Source organism: Ceratotherium simum, chromosome 7, assembly GCF_057802395.1.
Source record: "Ceratotherium simum simum isolate JZ-2026a chromosome 7, ASM5780239v1, whole genome shotgun sequence".
Classification (NCBI taxonomy): Eukaryota; Metazoa; Chordata; class Mammalia; order Perissodactyla; family Rhinocerotidae; genus Ceratotherium; species Ceratotherium simum.
The window spans coordinates 11,769,737-11,793,720 of record NC_141906.1 but is presented as its reverse complement, the minus strand read 5'-3'; positions in this window follow the sequence as shown (position 1 = coordinate 11,793,720).

Sequence of the window (23,984 nt, the reverse complement as noted above, 5' to 3'; positions counted from 1 at the left end):
TTGCAAAAGCTACTTTATGACACAAAAGACCACATGCTGTATGATTCCATTTACATGAAGGCAGAGAACAGACAAAACTCATCTACGCTGATAGAAATGGGAACAACACTTACCCCCGAGGGCACGTACTCAGTGGAAAGGAGAACAAGGGAACTTTCCGGGGTGATGGAAATGTTCTACCTCCCAATCCTGGTGATGGTTACACGACTTCACTCAATCGTCAAAACTCACTGAACAGAACACTTAAGGTCTGTACACTTTCCTGTCTGTAAAATATACTTTAAAAATGTGCGTGAGCATTCTTGGTTGTCACAATCACTGAAGGAGCCACCGGCAAACTTTTAGGGGATAGGGCTGGGTGTTTTCATAACCAAAGGCCAAGACGGTCCCGCTGAGAACACTGCTCAGACCCGGGGAGCTCCCTGGGTTACAGAGCAGAGAGAAGCCCTCATCTGGGTTTGGGCAAGAGGGGCTTCGGTGGTGATGCGAGCCCACAAGGTCCAGGCATGTCAGAGCAGTGAAGTGACACAGAGGTGGACCATGACCTCCACCGCCACTCCCGGGAGGTCCGAGGCTGGCCTGAAGCTGCCCAGGCCCAGGAGGGGCCCTGAGACGTCCCTCTAAGGCACCCCAGAAGGGGCTGGGAGGAGGCCAGCCAGGGTGCTCAGAGACAGCAGACGTCAGAGGGAAAAGAAAACGGGCCACCTCTGGCCGCCCTGCCCCACTGTAAACACCAGGGACAATGCACGTGATCCTCTCCCTCTGAAACGGAGTCTCGATGAGGCGGGGCGCCCTGGGAGACCGCAGTCACCGGAAGCAGGGCTGGACGCTGCTGCCACCGCTAGAGAAAACCGTGTTCTGAAATCCTGGGCAAAAGAACAGCCGACTTACAGTAAATGCTCGCCCGACCCCGTCCTACAGGAAGCCTTCTCTGACCTCCACGCTGGGCAGGTGTCTCTCCTGTGTTCCCACAGCCCTCGGCCCAGCCCCAGGGCACAGTTACTGCCTAGTGTGAATTCCGGCTCTGCCACCTATGTGCTGTGTGTCCTGGCAAGTTACTTAAGCTCTCTGAGGCTACTTCCTCACCTATAAACTGAGGGCAATAAAAACGTCTGCACTGAACTGTTAATGAAGATTAGGGGAGATAATATAGTAAGCACTCAGAAGAAGTTAGTCCTTATTGTTATCGTAGCATACATCAGCATGGACCACTGTTGCCAGGTTACTTCTCTGGTGCCCCCAGTAGACACAGGCTCCTTGTGGGCAGGGTCCTCGTGGCTGTGTTGATTTCCTGGCACAGTAAATACCTGCACGCATGAATGAATTCCAGCCACTAAGATCTCTCCTGAGAGCTTTCTTTTTCCACCCACAATGCCTCCAAATCACAATAATTCTTCAGAAATGGAGGCTGGATTCATTTGCATTCTGTTCTCTCTTCTCTCCTCTCTTTTACCTCCAAGGCCAGGCAGAGCCTACACAAAATTTATGTTAAAAAATTAATGGTTACTTCCCGGATCCTCCACTCTTAAGACTTCATTCAGTGGTTTTTTTCATGCTGGGTACACAAAAATCCTTTAACAAAAAAAGCACCCCGTGGTTCCTCAAAAAGTTAAACATAGAATTACCATATGATCCAGCAATTCCACTTCTAGGTATACACTCAAAATCATTGAAAGCAGGCGCCCAAGCAGATACCTGTACATCAAAGTTCACAGCAGCATTATTCGCAATAGCCACAAGGTGGAAGCAACCCAAGTGTCCCTCGATGGATGAATGGATAAGCAAACATGGTCTATCCATACAATGGAATATTATTCAGTCCTAAAAAGGAAAGACATTCTGATACATGCCACAACATGGACAGACCTTGAAAACACTATGCTAAGTGAAATAAGCTAGACACAAAAGGACAAAGGCTGTGATTCCACTTATACGAGGTGCCTAAGACAGGTGAATTCATAGACACAGAAAGTAGAACAGAGGTTACCAGAGGCAGGGGAGGAATGAGGAGTTGCTGTTTAATGGGTACTGAGTTTCAGTTTTGCAAAATGAAAAGAGTTCTACGGAGAGATGGTGGTGATGGTCACACACAATGTGAATGTACCTAACGCCACTGAACTGTACACTTAAAAATGATTAAAATAATAAATTTTATGTATTTCACCATAAGTTTTCAAAAGCATTCCAAACCAAACAAACAAAACGCTGGAGGGACTCCATCTGAAATGTCACACCCTCAGTGCTCTGTGACTTTGGCCTCCTGGCCCATGACCTCCCTCTCTATCCTCTCCTTGGGTCCAGCTCTGGTGTCCTCTCTTCCTCTTCTACCCCAGGACCCGGGGCCATGTCAACTGCGTCCATGAAATCAACCTGCATCTGTGCACAGTCGACACTTTCTTTCCCTTGCCCCCTCTTTAACCCCTCTTGGTCCTGTCATACCCTCTCGGGGAGGCTTAAACCAGACGCCCTGAGAATGTGCGATGGAAAAGTTATGCCTGAAGATGTTCACCACTGACTATGTCCGCCAATAAAGAAATGATCAAGTAAAGTACAGTAAAGCCATTGAGGATAGAAGATCATGTGTGAACAAAGAAGTTATGATAAAACGTTAAGTGAAAATTGCAGGTACGAAACTATATGTGGACTGATTTCAATTATTAAAAAATACAGATCTACAGAAGAAACAGAACAGCACATAAAATCATGGTTAATCTTACATTTGTTCTGCAGTACAGTTGTGTTATTTTTACAATGTAATTTATTTTTTAAAGGCCGGGCAACACCTTTAGGCAGATGATGAAATCTACTGTCTTTGGAGGTAACTCCAGACACCCACGTGCTGCCCAGCGCCGAGGCCCACAAATCCCTCCGGAGTGGCTTCCAGAGAGTTGGGGGAGAGATGGAGGCACTTCAACTCTTAAGAAAGACATGTTGAAGCTTGGTATGTCTCTCTCGTGACTTCAACAACCACCTTACCATGCAAAGGAAGGACAATTTAGGGGCTTCATTTTGCTATCACAGACACCAGGAAATTTAGCTCAGAACAGCTTATCCCCTTCATTAGCCCCAAATTAGAAATTCTCACCAAGATGCTCGCTCCCTTACACATCTGCAAATTGCGGACCCCCTGCTCCAGCTCGAGGGGATCCCTCCCCAGCCCAACAAGCTGTACCCTAGGTATAGAAACTGCAGTCAAGTTGGTTCAAGGGAGACATGGGAAGGAGGGTGGCTTTTACTCCACGTGCCGCAGTCAGTGGGAAGACTTTTTTTCTGTCTAAGAGTCTGAGAATTTTGGAGCTTTGCCAGACAGGGGTGGCCAAGGCGATCATCCCGCAACTCACCAGAGGCGGAAAAGACGGAGAGGATGTTCAGGAATGGGGGAAAATCTTATTATTTTCCATAATGCCCTAGGTTAAGGTAAGAAAGAGCTTTTTGGTGATGGCACTGTTCAAAAACTAAAAGGGAAGCAGAATCAGGTGGAATTTGGACCAGGGCATCTAGAAAGTCTATGATTTTAAGAAGACTCAGACCACACATCAGCCTCATATCTGGCTCCACGTGCTTGATGGGAGCATCCCATCTCATCTGTGACAAGATCACCTGTCTGCCTCCCATCCACCATGTCATCTGAGTGCCACAGGGAGCCATACCCCACACTGTGACAGGATTGCCTGTCTGCCTCCCATCCACCATGTCATCTGAGTGCCACAGGGAGCCATACCCTACACTGTGACAGGATCGCCTGTCTGCCTCCCATCCACCATGTCATCTGAGTGCCACAGGGAGCCATACCCCGCACTGTGACAGGATCGCCTGTCTGCCTCTCATCCACTGTGTCATCTGAGTGTCACACCCCACACGGTGACAGTGGACACTGTCCTCCAGGAAGACAACAATGTGGGCCTACAGACATCACAGGCCACAGGCTTCAGGGGCCCCAGAAACCCAAGCTCTACCTCCCAGAGACGGGGAAACTGAGTCTGGGAGAGGGAAGGGCCTTGCCCCAGGTCACTGCATCACGAGTAAGCTCAGGACTGAACACGGGTGCTTGCAGACAGCTGTGCTGACCCACACCGGGAAGAGGTGGTTACATTTTCGGTAAAGGCTTCACACCTTTTGAAATGTTCACATGTACCCTGAGTTCACCTTAATGCAGACAAAAGCTTTAAAGGATTAGCATCTTCTGGAGTTTCTCCATTCCTGCTTGTAGATCCATTTAAACAATTAATTAGGTGCCTGAAGAATTTATACTTCTATAAATAATTCCTCCCTCCGCACTGCCCTCTCTGCTTTTTAGGGACTCTGTCAATTCATTGGAGAGGATGACAATTCCTTGTCCTGCAAATATGGGCCTTGGTACTAGAGATGAGTTTCTTTAAAATCTCTACGAGGGAAATGGCCGAGGACACAAGAGTTACACAAAGGAAAATCCGAAATGAAGCCAGAAGGTTGTGTATTTGCGCCTGACGGGGGATGAGGGAAGACCAAAGATGTTACCATTTCAATTGTTTTACATTCATTTCAGGTGTGTTTTACTATTTAGTCTTAGTCAACAGCAGTATTTATAATATCAAGCCATACTGAATAAATATGCATATTTGACTCAAATTTTCATACTTGAATGACAACACAGACATGCAAATCATCTGAGCTTTATCATTTGATCACACCACAGCTGACTCTGCCCTTACAATGCCATAAGATCTTTATTTAGTGGTTCATGTAAGTCCAAGGTATGAAATTTCGTAAATAAATGATTGTTTCCAACATTCATTCATTCGACAACTACTTAGTGAGCCACTGCTGAGTGTTAGGCTTGGTTTGCTAGGCATGAAGACTAGCAGGAGAAGAGGATTCAGGTTCTCTCGGACTCACTGCCACCGTGCGGTTTCTTATTCCTCAGGCCTATGAGCAGCTCTGTGATCTGGCCCTGCCCCTCTCTCCTCCCTTTTTTCTCCAACTCTCCTCTCCGCCTGTCTTATTGCCACACTTGTTGCTCCCTGAAAACACCAAGCTCTTTCTACCCCAGGACCTTTGCACTGGTGGTGCCCTCCTAGAATGCTATTTTCCCAGGTCTCCTCCTCACTTCATTCAGATCTTCGCTCAAATATCACCTCCTTAAAGACAATTCTGTTTTAAGGTAAATCTCGGGGGCCGGCCCTGTGGCATAGGGGTTAACTTCGCGAGCTCCGCTTCAGTGGCCCAGGGTTCGCCGGTTCAGATCCTGGGTGTGGACATACCGCTCATCAAGCCATGCTGAGGCGGCATCCCACATAGAGCAACTAGAAGGATGTACAGCTATGGCATACAACTATTTACTGGGGCTTTGGGGAGAAAAAAAAAAAAGGAGGAAGATTGGCAACAGATGTTAGCTTAGGGCCAATCTCCCCCCCGCACCCCCCCCCCCCGCAAAAAAAAAAGTAAGGTAAATCTCTTCCTCCACTCTTCCCCCAAGTCACTCCTCAGTCTGCTTTATTGTTCTCCAGAGCATTGCTCACCCCTTGAAGTGTTATATCTTTGCTTACATTTTATTTTCTGTCTCTCCTGGTAGAGCTTGGGCAGGAAGTTCATCTTTTTCAGCAACGTATCCCCAGAGCCTAGAACAACCTGGCACGAAACAGATGTTCATATGTATTTGGAGAATGAATGAATGAATGAACGAACTGGCTCTTGACAGTTTGGGGTGCTCGGTGAGCCCACTTTGCAGGAGCCGCTCGGATTTCCTGTCAGCCCCACGGCCCTGCTCCTAACCTCCCCACTCTCCCTTCTGCTGGGCTCTTTCATGACTGGCATCCTTAGTGCCTCCAGCTCAAAGCCTTGCCGTCACCTCTCTTTCCTCCCTCACTCTGGCACCCACACCCAATCTGCCCCCAGTGCTCGAGACACTGCGGCCTCCTGCCTCAAGTCCTTTTCTCTTCATTATTACAACCACCCCCCAGTCCAACCCTCCTTGTCCCTTACCCAGACCGCTGTCACACCCTCACCCAGACTGTCACACCCTCACCCAGACCACCGTCACACCCTCACCTAGACCACCGTCACACCCTCACCTAGACCACCGTCACCAGCAGGCTCTCCCTCCAGTCTGCTCTCCACGGGGCAGCCAGAGCGAGTTTCGTAATGGCCAGGTTTGATCATGTCTCTCCTTCACTCACAAACCACAGACCAACCCCCTAGCTCAGCACTCAGCACCCCAGCAACTGCCTCCACCCTCCTACCCAGGCTTCCTTCTCGCGGCTCCTCCTTTATCCTTTCTGCTCCAGTTGGAATGAACCACCTTCCAGTTTCTCCACAGGCCCTAGAAGCCCCCACAGCCCGTTCTCTGCTCATGCTGTCTCCACTAATGATTTCTGCCACCGCCCAGATCACTGAGACCCAGCTCAAGTGCTACCGAGCTTCTCCAAGAAGCCATTCCTGATCTTCCAGGAGAATAAAATCCCTCCTTCTCAATTCTTCCGGAGGGGTCATCTGTCTCTCCTGGGCAGGTCTCCGGAAAGAACAGGCAGCGTCACGTAGAAGAAAGAGCTCAGCACCTGGAGCCAGATGGTCTGAGCTGGAGGCACAGCTCTGCGGCTCTGAGACTTGTACAGAACGTGCCCTCAGACCAGCTCAACTCGGAGTCTTAACTTCTCCATCTCTAAAATGGGAACAACAGCACTACTGACATCACGGGCGTGTTATGAGGATTAAGTATAAGTGACAGAGTGTAAGAAAAGCTTTGACACTATAGGAATTATTAAATTCAATCATGCTTAGGTGTGAAATAACCGGTAAACAAAAATGTGACTTCTCCCAGGGAGGTTTCCTGGACGTCTTATGCTAGCTGAGCCCTAAGTCCAGGAATAGGGCAGTGGGGGAGGAATGTTTTGAGGGAGAGGGACTATGCGGCCCTAAAATCCCATGTCCTTGGGCAACGTGAAGAAGGGAAGAAGTGGAGGGTATGTCCATAACGCTGGGGCCTTAAATGGCATGAATAGCTACCGATTTCTGAGCTGCTTCTATGCCCCAGGCACTGTGCTAAGGACCCTACATAAATTATCTCATCTCATCCTATTCCCTCACAGAGTAACAGAGGAAAGCCAGGCGCACAGCAGTTACATAAAGAAGCGCTGCCCCCCCAACCCTCCCGAACAGTTGATATCCTGAAACTCTCCAATCCGATTACCTTACTTTTCAGATGGAGAAACTGAGACCCAGAGAGGTCACAAGCATTCACTGAAACTGTCTAGCCAGTGAGAAGGAGACGGGCCTGGAACCCAGACCTCTTCACTCTCGGGGCAGGGGGCACCACTGCACTGCAAAAACCCAGGGGCCACCACTCATTATGAAGTTGATGGGAACGGCGCTTCCAGAGCACAGTGTCATTTATGGGGATGACAGTGTGAGTGGTGGCCCCTGGAGTTATGCCACCTGGTCACCCTAGCTCTGCTGCATGCCAGGCTGTTCACCTTCCTCAAGAAGGAAGCTCTTGAGAAAAGAGCCTCAGGCCCCTGGAGACTGAACGCTGCTCTCCTTGCCAACCAGCCCAGCCGACAGAGTCTCCTCAAAGGCGGCTGACTTCACCCATTCACACCTAGCCTGCACTCCCTCAACATACCTCTGGGGCAGCTCTCTGCACCAGGCATAGGGCTCAGCTCTGGGACACCCAGCTGCCCTTGAGGGAGCCTTGCCTTGAGCCAGCAGCCGGGCCTAGGGAGGCTGTAACTCAGGCTAACCCAGCAGCTTTGTCAGCAAGACCGAAAGGCCGCACTCAACAGATATCAAGGAGGAAGAGGTGGCCGGACGTGAAGGACTTGGGGACCTCCCCAAAGGGATGACGAGAGGGGCCTAGGTCCTTAAGGAGGAGGGAGAGTGACTGGGAAGGCATGCAGTCAGGTCAAAGTGGGGGAAGGGGACGACTCCGTGAATGCCATATCACCTGGTGAGCTGAGGACAGAGGCTCAGTGACTCCCGGGAGAACCAGGACTAACACCCTGGAATCCGATCTCCCATCCAGGGCTGCTTCCTTCTCCCAAACTAGATCCCAGACCTAGAGCGCTTGCATAAGAGAGCCCTCCTTTGAGGCCGAATGAGGCAAATTAAAGGCCAACCTTTTATTTCACGGGAAGGATGGTAGCAAATGAATGGCACCTGCCGCTCCAAGTGGAGGCAGAGCTGGAATTACAGACTTTCCCGGTACACTCAGATGAATTTGGGGGTTCCGGGGCTTCAGTGGGGATAGGATCAAATCGTATAGGGGGCGAAATGAGTATGAAAGCCAGGCACCCTGGATTCCAACGCAGGGTTTGCCACTAACTCTCCGGTGACCTTGGTCAAGCCACCTCACTGGGCCTCAGTTTCCCCATTTGTAAAATGAGGGGTTTAAATCAGTTCCTAAGGTTCACCTGGTCCTGACCCTCTAAACCACAAGATCCTTGGTAAGGTAAGCCCCTCCGGCCAATGACCCGGGCAATCTCCAGGTTCTGCAGGAGCCTGGGCCTCATCTAGGGAAAAGGGGCTTGCTGGGGGAGGGGAACGCGACGATGGGCTTTTATTTGGGGGTCGGGGAGTGGCAGGGTGGGAAGCGGTTGGTTTAAGCTACACGGTCCGGGGGAGGCGAAGCGAGGGGAAGGCTGGGAGCCGCGGTTTAGAGGCCAGCAGGCTAGCGGCGATCTCCAATCTCCCTCCGGAGCTTCGGATCCTGGAGAGGCGATGCGGCCAAGAGCCGCGCACTAGCCGCGGCCGCAGAGCCTGGGACCCTGGGCCACCATTCCGATCCCTCTCGGGAACCGCGCACGAGCTTCACGGGGAGTGGCTGCTCCTCCCTCCCCCCTCCCCGGCGCCGGGCCCCCTCCCCCAGTCCGGGGGCGCCGGGAGCTCCGTGGGGGCGTGGCGGGGGCGGACGCCGGCTTCTCGGCCCCACGGGCCGGAAGAGGTCTCGGTGCGGGGCCGCCCCGGGAGGGACCCCGCGCCCTCCGCCTCCCGGCTCCCCACACAAAGGCGCCGACAGAGGCGCCGCACTTACCGGCCAGAGCGGGCTCCGGGCGCCGGCCAGCGGGCGGGCAGGCTGGCGGGAGGCTGTGCGCGCGCGAGTGTGCGTGTGTCTGCGCGAGTGTGTGTGTGTGTGTGTGACGGGGGCCGCGCCGAGCTCTGTGCGTCTGCGTGTGCGGGGGCGTCCGTCCGTCGGTCCGTCCGCCCGGCGCTCTGTCCCGCGCTCCGTGCGCGCTCCCTCGCCCGACGCCCCACCGAATGCGCTCAGCTGCGGAGCGGCGGGCGCAGCGCCGGTGGGTTCGGCGCCCCCGGCCTCGGCCCCGCCCCGCCCCGGGAATTGCGCAGGGCCCGCGGGGTGGCGGGAGGGGGGCGGGGACCCCCAGCAGCGCCCCGGGCCGGAGTGGGGCCGGATCGCAGACCGCTAATCTGTTGCCGTGGTCTCAGGCGCCCCCTTTCCCCAGCTCCTCTAGGAGTCCCCGCAGGCGCCGCCCCCGCGCGGAGGTGCCTGGACCGGGAGGGCGGGGGAGCGCGAGCACCGCATCCATTTCATTCATGATTTTCTCCTCCCGCGAGCCCCGGGTCTGGGCTGCGCCGCTACGGCGACCGCCAGAGGGACCCCGGCGGGGCCGCGCGCGCCGAACCCGGTGCGGGATGGACAGGCAGACAGATGGGAAGTAGGGGCAGGCGAGACAAAGGGGTCAGAGCTGGGGTGGGGGAGTTGAATGGAGGGGGTGCTGTGGCGCTCGCAGCTTGATGCCCGCATGATGCCCGCCCCTGCGCAAGCATACTGGCGTGGTCAGCATACCGGGGCGCACACGGTATCCGGTGCCCAGGACCCGCTCCAGGGCTTGGAGGAGGCACCCGCCTTCCCACCTTTCCCTGTTCAGTCTCTGGGGAGCAAGACCTCCCTCTGCCAGGTCTCGCCCTCCTGACGCGAGTAGCCGGGCGCGCACCTGTCTTGGCTTTCTCGTGGGCACCAGGGCCTGGACGTGCAAGGAGCTGCTCACGCGCCCCACAATCCCACATTCCCCGGGCGGGCGCCCCGCTGACCGGAGGTTCCTGCCGTTCCATCCCGATGGGGGCTCTTTGAGGCGTTGGGTGCACACAGGGCCGGGACCCTAAGCTCCGTGTTTACATGGGGAACCGGCGCGCACCACCACATGGCTACCATCCTGCCTCCAGCCGCCATCCTCTTTCGCCTGGACTTCTGCAATAGCCTGCTTACTGGTCTCCCTGCTTCCACCCTTGGCCCCCTGCAGCTGATTCTCTACACAGCAGTGAGCAATTCTTTTGAAACGTAAGTCAGATCACGCTGCTCCTTTGCTGGAAATCCTGCAGTGCCTCTCCATCCCATCCGAATGAAAGCTAAAGCTCCTGTGACGGGCCTCCAGCGCCTCTCATGAACTGCCTCCCTTTTAACCCTCCAACCTCACTTCCTAGCGCTCCAGTCACAGTGGCCTTCTTAATGTATCACCAACATGGCAGCCACCCTGTGGCCTTAGGACCTTTGCACTGCTATTTTCTCTTCCTGGAAACTCTTCCTCCAGAGAGTCAATCACATGGCTTGCTCCTTTACCTTTTAAATGTGTCACCTCAAAGAGGCCTTCTGTGACCATCCTATTTTAAACTGCAGGCCCACTTTCCCCATTTTCTCCGTGGCCGTTATGACCTTGATTTTGTGTTCCAACACCTGAGGCTCACTGGCCCCTCACTGCCGGCTCTCACCTGAGTACTCTGGCATCCCAGTCCTCCAGCCACACCAGACTACTCTGTTCTCTACACAAACCCTGCATTTTCCCATTTCTAGCCTTTGTTCACGCTGTGCTCTCAGCCTGGAATGCCAACCCCAATGTCTTACCTAATTTTTAAGGTCCAGTTCAAACTCCTCCTCCATGGAGCCTTCCCTCGTATTCCCAGGGACACTCAGCCCTCGTTCCTTTCTATCTGCTGCAAAAGCAGCTCCTTATCTTTTTTCCCAAGTGCACTGTTAACTCCTGGGATGGGGCTGGGTCTCCCCTTTCCCCAGTTCCCGGCACAGAAGGGACCATCAGTGCATGTCTGTGGGTGAAGGGCACCGAATGGGAGGCCTGGCCTGGGCCTTGACTAGTCTTTTTTTCCTAGGAGGGGACAGAGCCCAGCTCAGTCATCTTGTCATCCTCAGTAGTTTCCTGTGAGACGAGGGGAAGGATCAACTGTTAGATGACCACGCTGTGATGCTTGCTCTGTGTGGAAGTGGGGGCACACGTGTCAGCCGGGCTCAAGGACCTGCTCCCGCTCCTTGAGAGCGTCATCTCCGTCATTCAGCATAAGGCTGATGTTCCCCAGATGGCGTCCATGTGGCGGTAACAGCCACCATAAAGGAGCGCTTCGTGTGTGCCAGGCACTGCCTGTATGTTTTCAGTGCGCTGTTCCATGTAATCTTCGTGACAACTTTGGGAGGTAGGCATTCTGATATCCCCATTTTCAGAAGAGGAACTGGACAGAATAAGTGACTGACTTAAGGTCCTACAGTTGATATGTGAGGGGTGTGTTTCCTCTTCAGATCTAGCTCATTGCAGAGCCGGAGCTCCTAGAGCAAGGACCCCTAACAGGGAAGGCCCTGGGGGCTGATGGAGGGAAGGGAAGGGGCTTAGGGAGCCTCAGCGAGGTCAGCCTGGCCCAGATTCTTGTCGCAGAGGCGTGGCACCCCGGGGGGCCAGGACCTCCCTGGTTTTTGTCAGTGGTGCCTGTGATGTCCTGTGGGGGAAGCTGGTCGTTGCCCTTCATGGAGTCAACTTCGGAAGGCCAGGCTGCCTCCTAGCGTTCCTGCTGTGTGCTCAGGTTTACAGCCCAGCCCCCGCTGTCAGGTGTGGATACCAATGCCCATCTCAAAGGGTCCTGCGAGGAAGAGGCGGGATAATATACCAGAAAGTAGTAGGGGCTCAAAAGTGATCCTTCTGCTTTGCTTCTTGTAGGGAGCTTCTAGCACACAGGGATATTCCTAAACTATCCTTCCCACCCTGTTTCTGCCCTGTACGCCCTCTCACTGAAGAGGTTCAGATTCCTGTCATCCGTTGAGTGTTACCCTGTGGTGCAGGTAAGGAAGGGAAGTCTGACATTTGTTGAGGACTTTATACATAAGCTATCCATGTTGCTTCCCTGCATTCTCTCATCTGCACACGCACCTTAGGTGAGAGGTACTCTTATTACCGACGACGAGGAGACTGAGGCCCAGAGAGGTCCATAGCCATCGTGCTCACTAATTAATGGCACTGATGAGATTCCAACCTACATCTGACTCTGTGCACCAAGCCAGCACCCCTCTCCCCTAACCCCATCCCCACAGAAAGTGACCCTAGTGATTTCCTTTCTATCCTCTGATGGGGAAGAAGGAGAGTTCTGTGAGGCCCATGGCAATGAAGTCCTTGTGAGGTGGAGAGGATTTAGGCTTATTGGGTCATTTTGTGTGACTCATTGCCCTCTCTTGATGGAGGGAGGAAGAGGGGTTTGGGAAGGAGAAGGATGTCTGAGTAACCAGAGAGTGTCTTCCTGGTGGTTTTTGATGGACTGTTAGAGATGAGTCAATATTTCTTGCTTTTGGCCTCAGTTGCAATTCACTCTATTTGTAATGAAATGTTTTGCTTCAGTGAAAATGTTCCCCATCCAGATTTTTATTTATTTACTTACTTATTTATAACTCACCCCAATCCACAAAGGATTTGAGGGAGCTTAACCCAGGAGCAGAAACCATAAAACAATGTTAAAATATCGATAAGGATAAGGAGTCAGGATGGAGGCAAAGGTAAATAAACTTTGAGAGACAAGACCACGGCTTAATAATTACACCTGATGTTTATTGGGTTCTTCCTGTGGGCAAAGGAATTTGGGTACATTATTTCATTTAATCCTTAGAAGAGCCCTGTGAGGTAGGTGCTGTTATTATCTTCATTTTGAAGTGTAGGGAACTGAGGCTCAGAGAGATGAAATAGGAGGCCCAGAGTCACGTAGGTAGTAAGCGGTGAAGCGGGTGTTTGAATCTAGTTTGATAATTGGAACTTATGCCCTTATAACCTCTGTCCAGCCCCTCCTTTCCGGGGGACCAGAGACCACACATTTGCACACCACAGGGGCCTCTACAGGACTGGGCTTGAGCCTCAAATTCGGTTCTGATCTTCTTGGATGTCAAAAAGAAAGGGAAACATTATGTAGAAGTGAGTCCCTCACAGCCTTCAGGTTTTTGCTCAAATGTCCCTTTCTCAGTGAAGCCCACCCTCCTAGTGAATCCCCAAGCCTTCCCCTTCCTGCTGCCTTCAGCGGCCCCCCCGCCCCGCTTTATGTTTCCTTTCATGGTGGCACATTTTACCATCAAAGATATGGGGTAATCTGTTTATAAACTACATTATATATTTCATATATTATATATTTTATATAACAAGGTATTCTTTAATATAGTCTATATTAATACATTTATTTATGAATTATGTTAGGTAACTATTTAATGTGCTCACTGTGTAATTGTCCTTCTTCTTCCACTGGAGTATGAAGTCCCCATGGGTGGGTGTCATGGTCTGTTTGGATCACTGACGTATCCCAAGTGTCACAGACAATGCCTGGTGTATAATAGACACTCAAGAAATTTTTGTTGAACACATAAATGATTATTTCAGGGAGGAAGAAACACAAGTGGCAAAGTAGGTCACTTTTTTTTTGCTAGCTCATACTTTCTTTCCCTTCCCTCCTCCTTATTTTATCTTTTTCCCTTAAGCATTTCCATAAAGAATTTGAGGGAGCCCTAGCATTTAGCTCTCAGAGCGAGTCTTCAGGAGGGTTTTCTGGTGGTAGACCCTTAGGGTCGTGTGGCCAGTGACCTTAGTGTCACTGTTACAGCAAATGCATAACTGGGATTCGTGAAGCTGGTTTTGGTGGGGTCTCTCAACGACAGCTGGACATTCTCCCCACACCTGAATCGGCGAAGGTAATCCTTTTAGGAGTCTAGGAATAGTGTCTAAGTACCATTCCCAAGGAGCAGATGCTATGGGGTTGGAGATGGGAAAATAAAGAGCAGAGCTTTTGTTTGAAGCAATTGATTTAAAGGGAGAGGACATCCTTGTGTTCCTAGGAGCTCACCTCTGGAGTCGTATTTCCTGGCCGCACGCCTGAGGAGTGAAAAGCCAAAGACGTTAGCAAGGTTTGTCAGAGGAGAACCTGAGCTAGAGACACTTGCTGGGGTGTGTGTGGGTGGGAGGTGTGCTGTCATCTTCCTGTAGGAGCTGGCCACGGATACGGGCCAAGCCTCTGGGGGCCGCAGACACCAGCCTGTCAGCTCAAGGTGAAGGCCAAGGGCACCCAGCTGTCAATCTCAAGAAGAAACAGCAGAAACACTTGTCTCTGGAGAAGTGGGAGTCAGAACTTTGTCTCTTCCCTGTAACTGCTCTGGGCTCCTGCAAAGCAGGGTCAGTCAGCACATATTTTATTGAGGGCCTTTTCTGAGCTAGCTGCTGCTCCAGAAGCTGGGTGCCTGTTAGAGAACAGAATGGTCAGCTTCTCTCTCTCGTGGATCTTACGTTCCAGGGGGACACACTGCCAGTGAACCAGGTTAAAACCGTGAACAAAAGGGTAATTTCGGACAGTGGTAAGTGCAATGAAGAAAAGGAAAAGAGTGAGTGATGGGGGGTGAAGGTAGAGAGGGTCCACTTTAGATTGGGTGTTTAGAGAAGGCCTCTCCAAGGAGAGAGCATTTGAACAGGGACCTGAGTTATAGGAAGGAAGCAGCCGTGCAGCATAGACGAGCTTCCCAGGCAGAACTTTCTCTTCTTGGCACAGCAGGAAGGCCAGAGTGAGAGATGAGGTGGGAGAGGAGGGCAGGAGCCAGGCTGCACGGGCCTTGAATGCTGTGGGAGGAGTTTGGGGTTTATTCTACTGTGCTGAGAAGCTACCAGAAGTTTCTAAGTAGGGAGAGTGATGAGATCCGGACTTGAGCTGCGGGTACCCTGGACAGCAGCAGCATCAGCGAAACACTGAGCTCCTAGCCCTTCTGCTCTCAGCGGGCCCTCAGAGGCTGTGTAACCCAGTGCTTCCCAAGCTGGCTGCATCTCAGAATCATTTAGGGGAACTGTTAAGAAAATATGCATTCCCAGGCTCCCCCCCTGGAAAATCTGATTCAGTAGGATTGAGGTGAGGCTCAATCTTAAGAAAGTTCTCCAGATGATTCTGCTGATTGGCTAGGGTTGGGAACAACCAGCCTGGTCAAGGTCCCCCACTTTAAGAGGAGCATACTGAGGTGCAGGGAGGAGAAATGCCTTGCCTGAGGTCACACAGTGAGTTATTGGCTGACCAGTGTCCCGACCCTGGAGCAGTGCATGGCCAGAGCCTCTGGCAACAAGCCACAGAAGTGACCACTGGCTAACCTAAGCAAAGGGGAGTTTATTGGAAGGCCATGGGGAAGCTCATGGATGGAAGAGAAGGCTGAAGAACCATGCTTGGAAAGGTAGGCCTTGGAAGGTTCCAGAAGTTTGCAGGGCTGGGAACATCTCAACAGTCACATCCAAGTGTCACCATAAGGCTGCATGAGCACCTAAGTTTTTTTTCTTCTTTCCTGCCACTCAAAGTTCTGGAAGAGTGTGAGTCCAATTGGCTGGTTGTGGGCTCATCCTACTGGCTAGGGAAGGGCACATCTTGATTGACAGTACCATCCAGACTTCGCCCAAGACTTCATCCAAAAGGAAATCAGGGGGCTGTTACCAACAGAACAGCAAAAAATGCCCACTCCACCTGGCAGCTCAGTCATCGTTGTCATCATTGCCAGGATCATAGTAACACTTATTCGTTTAATACTTACAATGTGCCAGGTACTATTCAAAGCACTCTACATATATTAAGTAACAACTCATCCTTCAGGGTGGTAGGTACTGAGCTATAAAACTGAAGTACAGAGAAAGTATGTAGCAACTACTGTCTAGATTCTGCTTGTATGGGTTCCAAAGCTCATTTAGACCTGTTGTCTAATTTGTTCCTCATAACAGCCTGTAAGGACAGGCATCTTTACAGGTGGAGAAAGTGAGCATGCACATGCTCTAGAGTTACACAGCCGGGAAGTGGCAGAGTCCTTGGATCCATATATTCACTCATTCATCGATTCATTGATTCATTCATCAAATAGCAAGTGGCTGTCAGGGGTCGGGCCTGTGCTAGGTCCTGGGAACTCACTGGTTGACAAGCTGCAGTTTCTTCTCTCCAGTTGTCCACCGACCGGGGCAGAGCTAAAACTGGAGCCCAGGGCTTCCCAGAAGTCCCCTTCCTACCATCCCATGGCACCCTCGTCCAGAAACTTGTGGCTGAATCTGAACTCCAGATGGGCTCCGTTTCGCCTGCAACTAATTTGAGTTAGTTTCCACCATTAACAGAAATTAGGACATTTCAAGTACAAATCCATATTTAAAAAAAATAACAGAATATGTGGCACCTTCAGGCTCGCATGCCTACGTGACAGTGACCAGTGGAGCTGGGTAGCAGTTGCTCCCTTGAGGCAGGGTGTGTCCAGTTTGCCACAGTCCCCACTCTTAGCCTTGTTACCCAGGGTAGGTGTTATTTGCCATTTGTCAAGATGCTTGCTCTGTTGTTTTTCCTAAAGGGGAAAGTCACATAGTTCCTGTAACATATCTAAAATATCTCTTATCTGACCCAGCTTGCTTCATTTCCCTGGCCTCTGAAAGCATTTGAGTTATGACTCTCTCCCTTCCCTCTGTGAACCGCACATTCCTCATTTGTAAAGTGAGGTATTAGCATCCGATGATTCCAAGGCCCTTCCTAGTTCTGGCTTCCGAGCTCTCCAAGTCTGCACTTCAGAAATGACTGTGCTATTGACAATGCTTAATTGTTCTGCAGATGGTTTTTGAGGGATTGCTCACCCTTGACTCTTTTGTCCTTGAATTATGATTTATCTAAGCCCTTGGAAGAAAAACGCCTCTTGTTTTGGGAGTTCATCCTTCATCTTTTGATTTTGAAAAAAATGAGTACTTCAAACAATGCAGCATAGCTGCAGTTGCTAGGAAGAGAGAGCAGCAGCCGAGGCTGCCTGGAGACAAGGCCTTAAGAAAACTCTTGTCTTCCCCCCTCCCTCCCATCCTTCCTCTTCCTGTCTTCCTTCCTTCCTCCCTCACTCCATTCCTCTCTCCCTTCTTTTTCTCTTTTGAGCAAAGATGTCATAATCGATAACCCCTTCTAAAAAGACCAATCTTAATCGGCAATAGAGTTTAGGTTGCCCTGAATCCAAAGAGTTGCTTCTAAAGACCACCCCCTACCAGCCACACTGTTAAATACTCAGTGAAATGGTCTCCTGGGTTTTACTTCTGGCTCTGCCACTAGACAGTCACTTGGTCTTGGGCAAGTAATTTATTTTTCTCTGGGCCTCAGTTTCCTCACCTGTAAAATAGAAGGGTGGAGGTAATGCTTGGTTGCTCTTGTAGTTTCTTCTAGCCTGAATATTTTAGAAGGAGACTGCCAGAGATTTAGAGGATAGGTGGCACCAGCAGGTGATGTCTCTATGACTCTACTTCCAGACCAGCAAGGCCTGGGACCCCTTAAGCCGGAAGCCATGACATTCAGCTGTAGGTCTTGGCTTTCTCTCCTCTGGCTGTTTAGTCAGTGGTGAAGGAAGGATTTCTATCCACCCTTCTCCGTAGATGTGACGTGCCCTGGGTATCTGCCTTGTTAGGTAATCTTACTTTTAGCATCATTCCTTTCTAGAAAGGGCCGGTGACAGGACCTAAATGTCTCTGACTTTTTATTCTTCAAGTCCGGGATCTCCCTCAGACTCTGCAGGTCCCCAGCTACAGGGATGATTGTGACGATTTAAGCAACAAGTGCGCCTCCTAGTGACCTGTGTAAAAATTGCAGGAAGGCTCAGCCGTTCAACAAATACTTACTGAACTTAAACCCTGCCTCTGCCTCTCCAAGTAGGATTTAAAAACTGGGCATAAGTGTCCTGTAAAGTAATACACAGTCTAGAAATTGGAAGTTTATTGTCTCTTAAGGGTGTATTTCCACTCTCAGAGCCAACTTTTTCACATTTGGCACGTCTGCCCCTCTGCCCCTCAGTTCTTTTGTTTTTTTTTGTTTTTTTTTTTTTGTGAGGAGGATCAGCCCTGAGCTAACATCCATGCCAATCCTCCTCTTTTTGCTGAGGAAGACCGGCCCTGAGCTAACGTCTATTGCCGATCCTTCTCCTTTATTTCCCCCCTTTTTCTCCCCAAAGCCCCAGTAGATCGTTGTATGTCATACTTGCACATCCTGCTAGTGGTTGTATCTGGGACGCGGCCTCAGCATGGCCTGACAAGTGGTGCGTCGGTCGCGCCCGGGATCCGAACCCGAGCCACCAGTAGCGGAGCGCGCGCACTTAACTGCCACACCACAGGGCTGGCCCCTGCCCCTCAGTTCTTGACTTCACAGTTTGGGTAGAGGCTATATTGAGTTTGACACTGCTGTCCTCCAGTTACACCTCTCCCAGTGCAGCAGTGGAACTAATTATCCTAGGGGGTAGTCAGCTCTCACTTGTTGGAGGTGTAGAAGCAGGTGTTGCAGGAGTCTTCTTGGGAATGCTAGAAAAGGGTAGGAATAAGATTAGATTCACTGATGCAAATGACCAAATACTGACTGGGTGCCTACTCTGTCCCAGAAACTTTGTAAGTGACAGAGTGTACAAGTTGTGAACAAAACCAAGTCCTTGTTTTATGAGCTTACATTTTCTTGGGGGGAAACAGCCCCCAACGTTCTTTTCTAATCAGAGGTTCTAAGATTCGTCAATTCCAAGTCTGGTTTGACAAAAATTTGTAACAATGATTTTGGCCAGGGACTTGGGGCCCTAAGGAGATTTGTATATCAGAGTGAAAGCAATGGTGGCCTCCAGACATCACCCTGACAGGCAGGAACCCTACCACTGGGAGCTGTTCTGGGTCCTGAAAGTGGAGAGGCTGGTTCAAGGTCTTCATTCTCCAAGGTACAATTAATCCTGAGTGTAGCCTGTGGGAGAGAAGAGGGAAGAGAGAGGAACTTGTACAGGCATCAGGAGTGGCGTATATGCACAAATCACCAGAGCTGGAAGGCATCGTAGAGGTGAGCTCTTCTAACATCTTCATTTTAGAGACAAAGTAATTGAGACCCAGAGCCTTGCCTGAAATCACAATCAATGATCAGTAGCAAATTGGAATTAAAAATTGAATTTGTGTATATTAATAAGGAGAACAAACATGTTACAAATAAACGCAAACAGTGTGATTCTAATTTTAAATTAAAAATCATCTGTGGTTATCTTTTGGAGGTGAGATTGCAAGAGGTTTTAATTTTCTTTGGTATGCATTGATGTATTTTAAAATTATTCTACAGTGAGAGTGCGTGATTGTAAAATAAAAATGTTATTCAAAAGAACTTGTATTTTCAATGATTCAGAGGAAATAAACCAAAACCCAATAACAGTGGTAGAATACACACACGCACAGTTTTTTCTTTTTTCCAATTTCATGAATCTTCCATGTTTTAAATAATATGTGTTGTAGAAATTGCTTCCCAATGTGCATTCCTCCTCTCATTCTGGGCATACAGCAGGATTACCCTTCCTGAGGATTATTATTCCTTGGCTCTTGCACTTTTTGTAGGGTCATATGACTGATTCTGGCCCATAAGTTGTGAACCGTGTGATCAGTGGAAACAGTCAGGGTTGCCTCAGGGCCACAGCATTTACTTTCCAGAGCGAGTCCTTTAGCAACAGTGAACTCTAAGTCTTGTGTAGCAATGGAGCTGCCTTGAGATGGAAGCTTCCTGCACTGCTGAGCGGTGGACCAGAGGACAGCTGTCCTGAAGAGGTGCCCAGACATGCTGTGGACTTTGTATGAAAAGGGAGTAGACTTTTACTGTGTTATGTGACTGAGACGTTGGTGATGTTTGTTACCACAGCAGTACCTAGTCTATTCCAACTAATACTCTTACACGTGTAACTTATATACTTGTACTATATATAACTTATATATTATATACATGTAGCTTATATGCTAAAAAGAATCATTACATTTCATAAAATGTAATCAAACATACCATATTCAGAAATTTTTGTGTCAAATTGCATATTGTATTTGTAATGAATAATTATCCTAAGATTGATTTAAAATCAAGATCACTTTTTTTTTCAATTAAGGGATATTGGTTTATAATGAATCAATTCAGTTAACTGAATCACAGACGTGTAATATTGGGAGGGACCTCAAAGTTTCATCTTGCACATCCTGCCAGTTCATATAGAGGTATATCAAAAGCATCCAATACAAATGAGTTGTCTAAACCAGTGGGTTCCAAAACCTTGATAACCCTAAATACTAGAAGAACTGAAAAAAAAAGTTGAGACTCCTAGGTCACACTTCTGGAGTTTTGGTTAAGGAGGTCTAGGATAGGACCTAGAAATGGCATTTTAAGAAATTTATCTTGTGATTTCAATCACAGCTCTGGGAATCACTGGTCTAGAGTCTAGAGTCTAGAGTGATTCTAGACTTTCAAATTGCATTTGTCATTTCCTCAATTTTAGCTTCATTTAAATTTCATGTTCATATTAAAGTTGAAATCACTTTTGTAAATTCAGGTCAGGTTCTCTAGAAGCAGAATCCAAGATAGGGATTCATGTGCACAGTGTTTATTAAGGGGTGCTTTCAGGAGAAACCTGTGAGGGAATGAGGAAAGCTGGGCACAGAAGTGGAGGAAGCTAAGCAAGAACATGATGTCAGCAAAGTCTAGCCCTGGCATGATCTTGCAGGGAGCTCTGGAGTGTAAATTGCACCACAGACTTTGTTCCACCTTGAGTCGAGGGAGCTGGGCTTCTGTACACCCCCCACACTGGGCAATCGTTGGCTATAGGCTGCCTGGGTTGGGGGTAATGTAAGCTGTGAGGTGGCTCCAATCACCCAATGACAATTTGTTGGTGGAGCTGCAAGTGTGAGCTGTTAGCAGGAATTCAGCTGGGGGATGAGTGTACCAAACTGGAAAAAGAGATCTCAGGAACACCAGCAGTGTCTGCTATAGTCCACCTCTCGCACTACTTAGATCCACTTGCTTCTTATATTAAATTCACTCCATGTTGTCTCGGCTTCTCCAGGATTCTGGATGGCCACAGTTTGGAGTGAAAGTTACAAGAGAGGGATATGGGATGAGTTTAGCTCCAGTTCTGTAGCTGTCCCCAAGGCTGCAACTGGTAATTATCATCCCTTCTCTCCCAGCCACTATAGATTCTCTTCACCTCTGCTAGCATTTCTGCCGGTCTAGGTGGCTTGACTGATGGAGTGACCTAGACCCTCAGGGGATCTGAACCCCTTTTTATCATGTCCTTATCAGGCCATGGTTGCTATATTTTTGCCATTTACAGTTAAACTTGGCATAGGACTAAGAAGACACGCCCTGGTGGCAAACATATTCCTCCCTGCCCTCATTATGTGGCAGCAACCGTACTTCCTCGTGATGCTAAGAGTCAGTTACTCCTGGAAGCCTGGTGATGCCTTTCTTTGACTGGTGGTATACTGGCACGAAGAGCACACAGCGTCCAGGAGGCAGCCATAGTTTAAGTTCAATAGACTCTTCTTTGGTTCCCTGGTATAAGCATACTCTCTCTGGGGACCAGGACCTCTAGAGTCCCAGAGTCCAGAGTTGCAGGCATGGGAATTTCCTAAGTGGGTCACTGAGAGTACAGGTGAATGGGGCCAATCCTGTTTCCATCTCTGGTTCCTGGACCCAAGCATTCTGCCCATGAAGGACATTTCACCTATAATGGCCATTGGTTTAAGGATACCTGGCACCTCGGCTGCATCTTTAAGAGGCCATTTCACTGCTATCAGGCTAGCCACATTTGGATGATGTGATACGTGGTAAGAGCAGTGGATTCCGTGTGCCCACTGCATTCCTCTTCAGCCATTGATAGGGTCCCTTGGTCCAAGGCAATGTCTGTAGTTTCATGTTGGTAACTCAGACACTCTGTGCAGTGATGGGACTCGGGTGAAGCGAGTGAGGTGCCTGGGATGAAACCTTAAGATGACCCTCACTCTTTTGTACCGCAGATGCCTCACTTGCCCCACCTTGGTCCTGGCCCTGATTCTGTGAACCCTCAGATCATGGTGCTGTGAGGCACTCCAGGCAGGAAAGACAAACTGCAATACCTAGAATATGTGTCAATCCTACTCTGATGAATTGCTGCCCTTTCCAGGATGGAAGGTTCCAATAATAGCCCAAATGTCAATAGGTGGCTGACTGGCCTCCTTGAAGGATGGTACCATATTGGGAGCCTGAGTGTTGGTCTTGGTTGCTGACAGGTTGGACATCAGCAGCATCAGTAGCCAGATTAACCTTGGTGAGGGAGATATGGTACCGTAGGGCCTGTGCATAACCTCTATCTCTGTCACTGTGGCTGTTCCACTCATGATCCCATTTCCCAACATTAGGCTGGCCAAGGACAGAGGCTGCTGACATCGACTGGATCCTGTCCACGTGATTGTTCTGTGCCCCTTCTGCAGTCGATGCCTTCTGGTGGGCATTAATGTATGAGACAAAGTGTACAGTTCAGTGGGTTTTAGGATATTCACGGAGTTGCACAAACATCACCACAGTCTAGTTTTAGAACGTTTCATCAACCCGAAAAGAAACCCCATACCCTTTAGCAGTCATTCCCCATTCCTGCTCCTCTCCCCCTCCCCCTGTTCCAGCCCCAGGCAACCACTAATCTACTTTCTGTCTCTATGGATTTGTCTATTCTGGGCTTTTCACATAAATGGAATCATATAACGTGTGGTCTTTTGTGTCTGGCTTCTTTCACTGAACATAATGTTTCCTAGGTTCATCTACGTTGTAGCACGGATTAGTATCCCTTATTTTTTGTTGCCAAATAAAAAGCCATTGTATGGATGTACATTTTGTTTATCCATTCATCAATTGATGTACATTTAGGTTAATTCCACTTTTTGACTATTATGATTAATGCTGCTATGAACATAGTGCACAAGTTTTTGAGTGGACATTTATTTTCTTTTCCTCATGTCTATACCTAAGAGTAAAACTGCTGGTCAGATGGTAACTCTATGTTCAGCATTTTGAGGAACTGCCAAACTTTTCCACAGTGGCTGCACCATTTTACGTTCCTGCCAGCCAATATGAGTGTTCCTCTCTTTCTACCACAGAACACCTCTTGTACCATGGAGCTGTGGGTCATATGGCCTAAGTGACAGGATTGCTGGTACTGCAGACCGAACCTGCTGCAGGACCCTTTCTTGCTTTGGGTTTGTCTCAAAACTGGCATCCTTCCACGTCACTCAATAAATGAGTAAGAGCAGTAGCCCCCGCTGTGAAATATGCTGCTTTCAAGACCCAATGAGGCTTACCACGCCTCGAGCTCCTTTCTTGGTGGCAGGAGGTGTAAGGTACAATATCCTGTCTTTTACTTTGAAGGGCATGTCCCAGTATGCCCCAAGCCACCAAACCCACCAACTTGACAGATGGGGCAACCGGGCCCCTGAATTTTTATAATATTTATCTCCTGGATATCCAGAGTACTTGCCACTTCTTGAACATCAGGTCAAATTAATATGGTGTCATCAATATAGTGAATGGATGCGATACTTTCTGGAATGTCCACATGGTCCACGTCTCCTCAGAATACTTGTGAAAGAGAGCAGAATTGTTGTATATTCTTGCCCATCCCATCTGAAGCAAACTTCTTCTGATCCTCCTTCCTGATGGGTATTAAAAATAATGCATTTGCCGGATCAAAAGCAGCACCATCTGCTGGAGTCCGTGTTACTGTGTTCTAGTAAAGATGCCAAATCTGACACAGCGGCTGTACTTGGTACTGCTACTTGGTAGATGTCCTCAGTCCACTGTCATCTGCCATATTCATCTGCTTTTACAAGGGCCAGACTAGTGAATTAAATGGACATGTGATCGAGACAGCCACTCCTGCATCATTTAAAAAATCATTGAAGGCAGTACCAATCGCTGCCATTCCCTCTGGAATGCCA